We start from the raw sequence: 12,686 nt of genomic DNA, 5'->3' as shown, positions 1-12,686 counted from the left end.
CAAACTAATGGACTTTGTGAGAAAATGAACCAGGTGGTGATAGATCTCCTGAAAACATTGCCCCTGGAGGAACGCAGTCTGTGGCCTGAGAAGCTGCCCGACCTGGTGGACCTATACAACCACATCCCTGTAGGTTCCACCAACTGTACCCCGGCTTACCTAATGAGGGCAAGACCTGGTAAGCTTCCTGTTGATCTGGAGATGGGAGTCCTGACACCCGAGGACACTTCACCAGAAGCCAACTGGGACACAGAGAGGCAGCAGCAATACCGAAAAGTACAGGAAAGCGTGGAGCGTAGTCTCTGTCAAGCTAGGGAAAGACAAGAGAAAACTTACAACCAGTATGCTCCCGCTGTTCCCCTGGTGCCCGGAGAGCAGGTCTTGAAGAGGAAAAGACGGCTCCACAAGTTGGACGACCAATGGGAGAAGGACCCGTACACCGTACTGCCCTCAAGCCATGACAACCCAAAGATCTGTACAATCAGTAAAGACGGAGGGGAAACCACAGCCATTGTATCCCGGGATCACCTAAAGAAGTGTCCCGAACAGCTACGGAACCCTGAAGAGGAACAAGAAGACCCTCGACCCGTAGAGGAAAGGGAAGATATGGTTAGTACTGTGCTCGGAGACTTCCCTCGGTCTTGGACTCAAGTCAATGGTGCTGTTGTGGTACCCGTCCTCACGTTCCTCCAACCAGCATCCCAAGTGCCTACGGAGACACAGGTAGAACTGGAAGAACAGCCGGTCCAGGAGGCAGAAGGCCCCACACAAGCAGACCAGGAAAATCGACCCTCTGCTTATAGTGAGCCTGCCATACCCCTAGTGAACCAAAGAGTCCATAGACGGCTGCCCAGTTTACCCTTGACAGCTCCTATACCCTGTAGCTCAGGACCAATCAACCAGCTCCGTAGGTCCACTAGGGTCACTAGAGGCCAGCTGCCCATACGGTGGAGGATCTAAAATGTTCAAGCTATTTTATTAATGTTTACCTGTTTATTGTTGCTTGTGTATAATTATGTGTTTCTAGTTATTTATAGGAGTCTTTGGTGGATTTACCGGGAATCCTTTGTGCATATAGTTGGAGCGTAACCCAGGACGGACTGAAAGACTGTTAAGGACTCGGGGCAGGACAGACCCCTACCTGGTTACGTCTCCCTGTTTTTGGTGAAATGGACACCCTTGTTTTCTTGAAAAACTGCACCCGGTTGCGGACACGCCGTGACCATCCTAATGTTTTTCTTTATTGCGTTGTTTCTGTTTGTAATTTGTTATGTTTACAAAAGTATGTTTAGTCCCGGAGTACTAACTTTCACTAGGGGGGAATGTGGCACCCCAGGGGTCTGGTCTCCACAGTAATAGCAATGTTATGTCTGAGAGCAGGTGGGAGGTCTCTTGGTCAGGAATCCTATGCATGCCACACCTCCTGCCCAGTCCTGGGAGGGGAAGGACTTCCCCTATATAAAACTGGGGCTGAGGCAGGGTTAGGGAGTTGAGTAGAGAGAAGAAGAGAAGCAGCTATAGGAAAGAGAGATCAGGAGCTCTGGGGAAGTCGTGCTAAAAGGAATCAGGGGCTGGCAGCTGAAGAGCTCGCCCTGATTGAAGAGTTACCACCGGACCCGGAGTCCGAGGCTGTGGGGATTAACCCAGACCCAGCAGCAGAAACCGCCCGGCAGGGGATTTCAGGTCCTCTGGCCAAGAAACCCGAAGGCACGGTCACACGCGTGGGACCAGCACCGCCGTCGTGGAGCGGAAGCCACTAGAAGGCCCCGAGTCACCGGCCATACGGGTGAGCACCACACGGTACACTCAGGGACGTGGGCTACTTTCACCCGCCTCTAGCAAGGTAGCCAGAAGAGTACATTTAGTTGGGGAGGCCTACAACTCCGCCTGGCCAGGGGAGATCCCATCTGCTCAAAGACTGACCAGGCCCCGATCGCTAGCCAGTACTCCGGGAGGGTCTATCTTTATCACCAGTAAAGACCCTGAACTACACCGCATCGTCTCTGAGTGGTTCCTGCTACCCCCATCATCCACGTCGGCTGCCCTGAGGCCATACCCCTCCCGTTGGGGGTTATACCATCTACGCTGCACAATCGTACCACCGGCCTCAGCGGTCTGCCCTGCAGCGGCAGCTCCATAGCTGCATTCAACGGGTGGCGTAGTCGTCCAACATCTACTGCTAATACTCAGCCACACAGTTTGACTCCCTGGGCACGGACCGGGTCACCGCCACGAAACTACTACCCCCAACAGGCCCGGCTCCGGGTAGTCCCCGCGGGCGCAACGCTACACTAAGTAGGCCCAGGGGCGCGTCATATAGGGTTCTTTTTTAGGACATGGGGAGGTTATGGGGTCTGTTGCAGGACATGGGGAGGCTATGGGGGTCTGTTGCAGGTCATGGGGAGGCTATGGGAGTCTGTTGCTGGACATGGGTAGGCTATGGGAGTCTGTTGCTGGACATGGGGAGGCTATGGGTGTCTGCGGCTGGACAGGGGGAGGGTCTGGGGGTCTGTTACTGGACATGGGGAGACTATTGAGGTCTATTGCAGGACATAGGGTGGCTATAGGGGTCTATTGCAGGACATGGGGAGGCTATAGGGGTCTATTGCAGGACATGGGGAGGCTATAGGGGTCTGTTGAAGGACATGGGGAGGCTCTGGAGGTCTGTTGCAGGACACAAGGAGACTATAGGGGTCTGTTGCAGGACATGGGAAGGCTCTGAGGGTCTGTTGCAGGACACGGGGAGGCTCTGGGGGGTCTGTTGCAGGACATGGGGAAGCTCTGGGGGTCAGTTGCAGGACATGGGGAGGCTCTGGGGGTCTGTTGCAGGATATGGTGAGGCTCTTGGGATCAGTTGCAGGACATGGGGAGGCTATGGGGGTCTGTTGCAGGTCATGGGGAGGCTATGGGGGTCTGTTGCTGGACATGGGTAGGCTATGGGAGTCTGTTGCTGGACATGGGGAGGCTATGGGTGTCTGCTGCTGGACAGGGGGAGGGTCTGGGGGTCTGTTGCTGGACATGGGGAGACTATTGAGGTCTATTGCAGGACATAGGGAGGCTATAGGGGTCTATTGCAGGACATGGGGAGGCTATAGGGGTCTATTGCAGGGCATGGGGAGGCTATAGGGGTCTGTTGAAGGACATGGGGAGGCTCTGGAGGTCTGTTGCAGGACACGAGGAAACTATAGGGGTCTGTTGCAGGACATGGGGAGGCTCTGAGGGTCTGTTGCAGGACATGGGAAGGCTCTGAGGGTCTGTTGCAGGACACGGGGAGGCTCTGGGGGTGTCTGTTGCAGGACATGGGGAGGCTCTGGGGGTCAGTTGCAGGACATGGGGAGGCTCTGGGGGTCTGTTGCAGGATATGGTGAGGCTCTTGGGATCAGTTGCAGGACATGGAGAGGCTATAGGGGTCTGTTGCAGGACATGGGGAGGCTCTGGAGGTCTGTTGCAGGACATGAGGAGGCTCTGGGGGTCTGTTGCAGGAAATTGGGAGGCTATAGGGGGTCTATTGCAAGACATGAGGAAACTATAGGGGAGGCTATGGGAGTCGGTTGCAGGAGATGGAGAGGCTATGGGGGTCTGTTGCAGGTCATGGGGAGCCTATGGGGGTCTGTTCCTGGACATGGGGAGGCTTTGGGGGTCTGTTGCTGGACATGGGGAGGCTATGGGGGTCTGCTGCTGGACATGGGGAGGGTCTGCGGGTCTGTTGCTGGACATGGGGAGGCTATGGGGGTCTATTCCAGGACATGGGGAGGCTATAGGGTTCTTTTTTAGGACATGGGGAGGTTATGGGGTCTGTTGCAGGACATGGGGAGGCTATGGGGGTCTGTTGCAGGTCATGGGGAGGCTATGGGAGTCTGTTGCTGGACATGGGTAGGCTATGGGAGTCTGTTGCTGGACATGGGGAGGCTATGGGTGTCTGCGGCTGGACAGGGGGAGGGTCTGGGGGTCTGTTGCTGGACATGGGGAGACTATTGAGGTCTATTGCAGGACATAGGGAGGCTATAGGGGTCTATTGCAGGACATGGGGAGGCTATAGGGGTCTATTGCAGGACATGGGGAGGCTATAGGGGTCTGTTGAAGGACATGGGGAGGCTCTGGAGGTCTGTTGCAGGACACGAGGAGACTATAGGGGTCTGTTGCAGGACATGGGAAGGCTCTGAGGGTCTGTTGCAGGACACGGGGAGGCTCTGGGGGGTCTGTTGCAGGACATGGGGAAGCTCTGGGGGTCAGTTGCAGGACATGGGGAAGCTCTGGGGGTCAGTTGCAGGATATGGTGAGGCTCTTGGGATCAGTTGCAGGACATGGGGAGGCTATGGGGGTCTGTTGAATGTCATGGGGAGCCTATGGGGGTCTGTTGCAGGTCATGGGGAGGCTATGGGGGTCTGTTGCTGGACATGGGGAGGCTATGGGTATCTGCTGCTGGACAGGGGGAGGGTCTGGAGGTCTGTTGCTGGACATATGGAGGCTATGGGGGTCTATTGCAGGACATGGGGAGGCTATAGGGGTCTATAGTAGAAGAATTGGAGGTTATGGGGTCTGTTGCAGGACATGGGGATGCTCTGGGGGTCTCTTGCAGGACATGGGGAGGCTCTGGGGGTCTGTTTCAGGACATGGGAAGGCTCTGAGGGTCTGTTGCAGGACATGGGGAGGCTATGGGAGTCTGTTGTAGGACATGGGGAGGCTATGGGAGTCTGTTGCTGGACATGGGGAGGCTATGGGGGTCTGTTGCTGGACATGGGGAGGGTCTGGGGGTCTGTTGCTGGACATGGGGAGGCTCTGGGGGTCTGTTGCTGGACATGGGGAGGCTCTGGGGGTCTGTTTCAGGACATGGGAAGGCTCTGAGGGTCTGTTGCAGGACATGGAGAGGCTATGGGAGTCTGTTGCAGGACATGGGGAGGCTATGGGAGTCTGTTGCAGGACATGGGGAGGCTATGGGGGTCTGTTGCTTGACATGGGGAGGGTCTGGGGGTCTGTTGCTGGACATGGGGAAGCTATAGAGGTTTGTTGCAGGACATGGGGAGGCTATAGGGGTCTGTTGCAGGAAAGGGGAGACTATAGGGGTCTACTGCAGGACATGGGGAGGCTATAGGGGTCTATTGCAGGACATGGGGAGGCTATAGGGGTCTATTGCAGCACATGGGGAGGCTCTGGAGGTCTGTTGCAGGACATGGGGAGGCTCTGGGGGTCTGTTGCAGGAAATTGGGAGGCTATAGGGGGTCTATTGCAGGACATGAGGAAACTATAGGGGTCTATTGCAGGACAAGGGGAGGCTATAGGGGTCTATTGTAGGACATGGGGAGGTTATGGGTTCTGTTACAGGACATGGGGATGCTCTGGGGGTCTGTTGCAGGACATGGGGAGGCTCTGGGGGTCTGTTGCAGGACATGGGAAGGCTCTGAAGGTCTGTTGCAGGACATGGGGAGGCTCTGGGGGTCTGTTGCAGGACATGGGGAGGCTATGGGAGTCGGTTGCAGGAGATGGAGAGGCTATGGGGTTCTGTTGCAGGTCATGGGGAGGCTATGGGGGTCTGTTCCTGGACATGGGGAGGCTTTGGGGGTCTGTTGCTGGACATGGGGAGACTATGGGGGTCTGCTGCTGGACATGGGGAGGGTCTGCGGGTCTGTTGCTGGACATGGGGAGGCTATGGGGGTCTATTCCAGGACATGGGGAGGCTATAGGGTTATTTTTTAGGACATGGGGAGGTTATGGGGTCTGTTGCAGGACATGGGGAGGCTATGGGGATCTGTTGCAGGTCATGGGGAGGCTATGGGGGTCTGTTGCGGACATGGGGAGGCTATGGGAGTCTGTTGCTGGACATGGGGAGGCTATGGGTGTCTGCTGCTGGACAGAGGGAGGGTCTGGGGGTCTGTTGCTGGACATGGGGAGACTATTGAGGTCTATTGCAGGACATAGGGAGGCTATAGGGGTCTATTGCAGGACATGGGGAGGCTATAGGGGTCTATTGCAGGACATGGGGAGGCTATAGGGGTCTGTTGAAGGACATGGGGAGGCTCTGGAGGTCTGTTGCAGGACACGAGGAGACTATAGGGGTCTGTTGCAGGACATGGGGAGGCTCTGAGGGTCTGTTGCAGGACATGGGAAGGCTCTGAGGGTCTGTTGCAGGACACGGGGAGGCTCTGGGGGGTCGGTTGCAGGACATGGGGAGGCTCTGGGGGTCAGTTGCAGGACATGGGGAGGCTCTGGGGGTCTGTTGCCGGATATGGTGAGGCTCTTGGGATCAGTTGCAGGACATGGGGAGGCTACGGTGGTCTGTTGAAGGTCATGGGGAGCTTATGGGGGTCTGTTACAGGTCATGGGGAGGCTATGGGGGTCTGTTGCTGGACATGGGGAGGCTTTGGGGGTCTGTTGCTGGACATGGGGAGGCTATGGGTGTCTGTTGCAGGACAAGAGGATGCTATGGGGGTCTGTTGCAGGACATGGGGAGGCTCTGGGGGTCTGTTGCAAGACATGGGGAGTCTCTGGGGGTCTGTTGTAGGACATGGGGAGGCTCCTGGGGTCAGTTGCAGGACATGGGGAGGCTATGGGAGTCTGTTGCAGGACATGGGGAGGCTATGGGTGTCTGTTGCAGGACAAGAGGAGGCTATGGGTGTCTGTTGCAGGACATGGTGAGGCTTTGGGGGTCTGTTGCTGGACATGGGGAGGCTATGGTGGTCATTTGTTGGACATGGAGAGGGTCTGGGGGTCTGTTGCAGGACATGGGGAGGCTATGGGCATCTGTTGCAGGACATGGGTAGGCTCTGTGGGTCAGTTGCAGGACATGGGGAGGCTCTGGGAGTCTGTTGCAGAACATGGGGAGGCTATGGGAGTCTGTTGCTGGTCATGGCGAGGCTATGAGGGTTTGTTGCAGGACATGAGGAGGCTTTTGGGGATCTGTTGCAGGATATGGGGAGGCTCTGGGGGTCAGTTGCAGGACATGGGGAGGCACTGTGGGTCAGTTGCAGGACATGTGGAGGCTTTGGGGGTCAGTTGGAAGACACGGAGAGGCTTTGGGTGTCAGTTGCTGGACATGGGGAGGCTATGGGAGTCTGTTACTGGTCATGGGGAGGCTACAGGGGTCTGTTGCTGGACATGGGGAGGCTATAGGGGTCTGTTGCATGACATGGGGAAACTATGGGGGTCTGTTGCTGGACATGGGGAGGCTATGGTGGTGTCATGTTGAACGTGGGGAGGCTGTTTGGGACTCTCATGCTGGACGTGAGGAGGCTATGGAGCTCAAACGGTATATAGAAGGGGCTGTATTCGGATTCAAACAGTATATAGGGGGATGTCAGTATACTTCTGCTCAATATTAAGTCATGCAATTAATATTAACCCCTTTACCCCCGAGGGTGGTTTGCACGTTAATGACCAGGCCAATTTTTACAATTCTGACCACTGTCACTTTATGAGGTAATTACTCTGGAATGCTTCAACTGATCCCCCTGATTCTGAGACTGTTTTCTCATGACATATTGTACTTCATGATTGTGGTAAAATTTCTTTGATATCACTTGCGTTTATTTGTGAAAAAAATGGAAATTTGGCGAAAATTTTGAAAATTTTGTAATTTTTAAAATTTGAATTTTTATGCCCTTAAATCAGAGAGATATGTTACACAAAATAGTTAATAAATAACATTTCCCACATGTCTACTTTACATCAGCACAATTTTGGAACTAAATTTTTTTTTTATTGGGAAGCTATAAGGGTTAAAATTTGACCAGCGATTTCTAATTTTTCCAAAACAATTTACAAAACCATTTTTTCAGGGACCACATCATATTTAAAGTCACTTTGAGGGGTCTTTATGACAGAAAATACCCAAAAGTGACACCATTCTAAAAACTGCACCCCTCAAGGTGCTCAAAACCACATTCAAGAACTTTATTAACCCTTCAGGTGCTTCACAGGAATTTTTGGAATGTTGAAGAAAAAAATTAACATTTAACTTTTTTCACAAAAATGTTACTTTAGACCCAATTTTTTTTATTTTCGCAGGGGTAACAGGAAAAAATGGACCCCAAAATTTGTTGTGCATTTTCTCCTGAGTAAGCAGATACCCCATATGTGGGGCAAAATCACTGTTTGGGCGCACGGCAGGGTTCGAAAGTGAAGGAGCGCCATTTGACTTTTTGAATGTAAAATTTGCTTGAATAATTAGCGGACGCCATGTTGCATTTGGGGAGCCCCTGATGTGCCTAAACAGTGGAAACCCCCCACAAGTGACACCATTTTGGAAACTAGACCCCTCAGGTAACTTATCTAAATGTGTGGTGAGCACCTTGAACCCCCAGATGCTTCACAGAAGTTTATAACATTGAGCCGTAAAAATAAAATTTTCCCATTTTTCCCACAAAAAGGTTTTTCAGCCCCCACTTTTGCATTTTCATAAGGGTAACAGGAGAAATTGCACCATGCAGTTTGTTGTTCAATTTCTCTTGAGTATGCAGATACCCCATATGTGGGGGAAAACCACTGTTTGGGCGCACGGCAGGGTTCGGAAGGGAAGGAGCGCCATTTGACTTTTTGAATGTAAAATTTGCTTGAATAATTAGCGGACGCCATGCTGCATTTGGGGAGCCCCTGATGTGCCTAAACAGTGGAAACCCCCCACAAGTGGCACCATTTTGGAAACTAGACCCCTCAGGGAACTTATCTAGACGTTTGGTGAGCACCTTGAACCCCCCAGGTGCTTCACAGAAGTTTATAACATTGAGCCGTAAAAATAAAATTTTCCCATTTTTCCCACAAAAATGTTTTTCAGCCCCCACTTTTGCATTTTCATAAGGGTAACAGGAGAAATTGCACCATGAAGTTTGTTGTTCAATTTCTCCTGAGTAAGCAGATACCCCATATGTGGGGGAAAACCACTGTTTGGGCGCGTGGCAGGGTTCGGAAGGGAAGGAGTGCCATTTGACTTTTTGAATGTAAAATTTGCTTGAATAATTAGCGGATGTGCCCCTGATGTGCCTAAACAGTGGAAACCCCCACAAGTGACACCGTTTTGGAAACTAGACCCCTCAGGGAACTTATCTAGATGTGTGGTGAGCACCCTGAACCCCCAAGTCCTTTACAGAAGTTTATAACATGGAGCCGTGAATATAAAAAAATCAAACTTTTTCCACAACAATGATGTTTTAGCCCCAATTTTTTTTATTTTCACAAGGGTAAGAGGAGAAAATGAACCCCAAAAACTTTTGTGCAATTTCTCCTGAGTACGCCAATACCCCATATGTGGGGAAAATATAGTGTTTGGGCGCACGGCAGAGTTCAGAAGGGAAGGAGCACTGTGTGACTTTTTGAACGCAAAATTGGCTGGAATCGAGAGCAGACTCCATGTCGCGTTTGAAGAGCCCCTGATGTGCCTAAATAGTTGAAACCCCCCACAAGTGACCCCATTTTGGAAACTACACCCCTCAAGGATTTTATCAAGGGGTATAGTGCACATTTTGAACCCAGAGGTACGACACAGAATTTGATGACATTAGGTCATCATATTGAATAAGATGTCATTAGTCTTGAGCGCAAGTGCTCGCTACTTGCGTTTGCATCGGGTACTCAGGTATGCACCATGTATGACGGGTGCTCAAGTGAAATGCTCGAGTCCCCGCCCGCATGTTTCACGGTTATTAGACACCCCAAAAAAAACATGCGGGGATCGCTCGAGCATGACAGGCAATCCCCGCGAGGTTTTTTTGGCCGTGAAGCATATGGGGCGAAGACTCGAGCACCCGCGATACTCAATGCATACCCGAGCACCCGATGCAAACTCAAGTAGCGAGCACTTGCGTTCAACACTAGTTGCCATATCGTCATTTTTTTTTTTTATAAAAAAAAGCAACAACCCTAACCCTACCCTAGCCCAACCCTGACCCCAACCCTAACATTAGCACAACCCTAACCCCAACCCCAGCCCTAGCGTTTATTTTTTACGCCGTTCCTCGTGCGGTATAAGTGATGAGATTACTTTATTCTTCGGGTCGATGCGACTACAGAGATACCAGAATCATATCTGGATTTTATGACTGACAGCTGTCACACACTAAAATACACATATTTTGTAAAATCTAGTTTTTGCATCGCCATATTTTGAGAGATATAATTTTTCCATATTTTGGACAACAGAGCCATGTGATGGCTTGTTTTTTGCAGGACAAGTTGAAGTTTTTATTGGTGCCATTTTCAGGCACGTGACATTTTTTGATCGCTTTCTATTCCAGCTTTTGGGAGGCAGAATAAACAAAAATCAACAATTCAGGAATTGTTTTTTTTTTATTTTTTTATTCTACTCCGCGTGTGGTAAAATTGATAAAGTAGCTTTATTCTTCAGGTCAGTACGTTTACAGCGGTACCACATTTATATAGTTTTTCTATGTTTTGGCGCTTTTACACAATAAAAGCCATTTTATAGAAAAAATAATTTTTTTGCATCGCTTTATTCTGAGAGCTATAACTTCTTGATTTTTCGGATGATGGAGCTGTATGGTGGCTTGTTTTTTGCGGGACAAGATGACGTTTTCAGCGGTACCATTATTCTTTATATTCGTCTTTTTGATCGCGTGTTATTCCATTTTTTGTTTGGCAGTATGATGATAAGGCATTGTTTTTTGCTTCGTTTTTTATTTTATTTTTTTACCGTGTTCACTGAAGGGGTTAACTAGTGGGACAGTTTTATAGGTCGGTTCGTTCCGGACGCGGCGATACCAAATATGTGTACTTTTATTGTTTTTTTTTTCATAATATTTATTGATGGGTACATTATATTTTTATTTTTGGTGGATTATTTTTTTTATTTTTTTTTTAATATTTTTACAATTTATTTATTTTTCACTTTCTGAGAGTTTTTACACTTTTTTACTTTGTCCCACTCTTGGACTTTCACTTTTTTTATTCTGATCGCCTGCATAGCATAGGGATGGAGCACCATCCCTGTGCTATGCAGGCAGTCAGTGCTGCACAGCGAGACGATTGTTTGCTCATGCACTGCGCATGAGCAAACAATCTTCCTGCTGTCTGGTGACCCGGATGTTGTCATGACGACATCGGGTCGTCATGGCAACACCCGGGAAGCCGCGGCAGACAGCGCTGGAGGCCGGAAAAGGAGGTGAGTATTGCCGTCACCTCCCCTTAGCCACAGCAATGCTGCGATCGACTTCGATCGCAGCATTGCGGGGGTTAATGTGCCGGGAGCGGTGCAGGACCGCTCCCTGCACATAGTACCGGGTGTCAGCTGTGACAATCAGCTGACACCCGGCGGCGATCGCGCCCGCACAGCCTGTGTGCGCGCGTGATCGCCATGACGTATTAATACGGGTCAGGCTCTTAAAGCCCAGGGCACAGACGTGTATTAATACGTCATGGGCTGTAAAGGGGTTAATATAATTAATATAATAATTATAATTAATATATTGATTTTAATATGGCATAGAATTAATTTCAGCCTATTGGTTCGGTCCTCCACAACTATCACAGTCTCTCATGTGGCCCCTCGGGAAAATTAATTGCCCACCCCTGCCTTAGTGTAATAAAATGTAGAGAAATCAGTGTCTGTACACAGTATGCAGCAAGTATAGCTGTGATAGTCTGTGACTCACTCAACAACAATTTTGGAGTCTTACATTCCCCAACGATCAAGCACAGGGAATATAATATACACCTGTTTATATGGGATAAATGTTCATTCCCCTATTATCTACATATATTTCATATTCATTCACCACCTACCAAGCACAAGGAATATAATATATATCTGTTTATATGGGATATCGGTTCATTCCCCTATTATCTACAAATATTACATGTTCACTCCCCACCTATCAAGCACAGGGAATATAATATACACCTGTTTATATGGGATATGTGTTTGTGGCACCCTGCTGTTTACAGGTACCCAAAAGGGTGAATGGATGGACTTCTCCACAAGAGGCCCTCATTACAAACAAACACCTCCACCCTTCCACCTCATATCACCAGAGGGAGCCCTGATAGGGATATATATATGGAGGGTGGAGTTAGGCAGTCAGAGTTTAGTCAGAGAGTGTGCTGCCACTGAGAGCAGTGAAGACGCAGCACGTCTGCTGCTGTATTGAGGGCCCTGAATGTGGCCGGAGGCAAGGAGGAGAGGAGAGGGGAGTTGAGGGGGCAGAGGAGCATCATTTGCTCACCCCAAGACACAAACCGGACACCGGGTCCGCGCCTACAGGGTCCTTTATACCCAGTAGGGATCACCGGCATACCAGGAGGACTACAAGTCCCCGGTCTACCTGAAGCTAAACCCTTGACAGGACTAGGAACCACGAAGGCCCCGGCGTCCAGGGATAGTGGTTGCCAGAAAAAGGTCCTACTACCAAGCGACAGATGAAGGAACAGCACGACACAGAAGCTAGGCCCAGTTGCAGGCTGGCCAGGAGCTTAGAGAGAGGGAGACACCGACCAGGAGGCCTTATACCCGCTCACTGGGGAGAAGTCCTGAATTGCACCCTTCCCACCGAGTACCCTGGACCGTACCTGACATCCGCACCAGTAAAGGTACTGAAGTGAATCCCCTGTCTCTGTCCGTTACTCCTGCTGCGCCATCTCTCCTGCACTGCAAGCCCCAGCATCACCACCATTTGCACCTACACTGCCCCGGGGGCCCGCTCCGCCTGTGGGGAGCAGAAACATCCCAGCTGCCATCCCATCAC

This window comes from Phyllobates terribilis, unplaced genomic scaffold (assembly GCF_046119375.1).
Source record: "Phyllobates terribilis strain yellow unplaced genomic scaffold, ASM4611937v1 Scaffold_1__5_contigs__length_1240528914, whole genome shotgun sequence".
NCBI classification, from domain to species: domain Eukaryota; kingdom Metazoa; phylum Chordata; class Amphibia; order Anura; family Dendrobatidae; genus Phyllobates; species Phyllobates terribilis.
Note: the sequence above shows the minus strand (reverse complement) of the source record.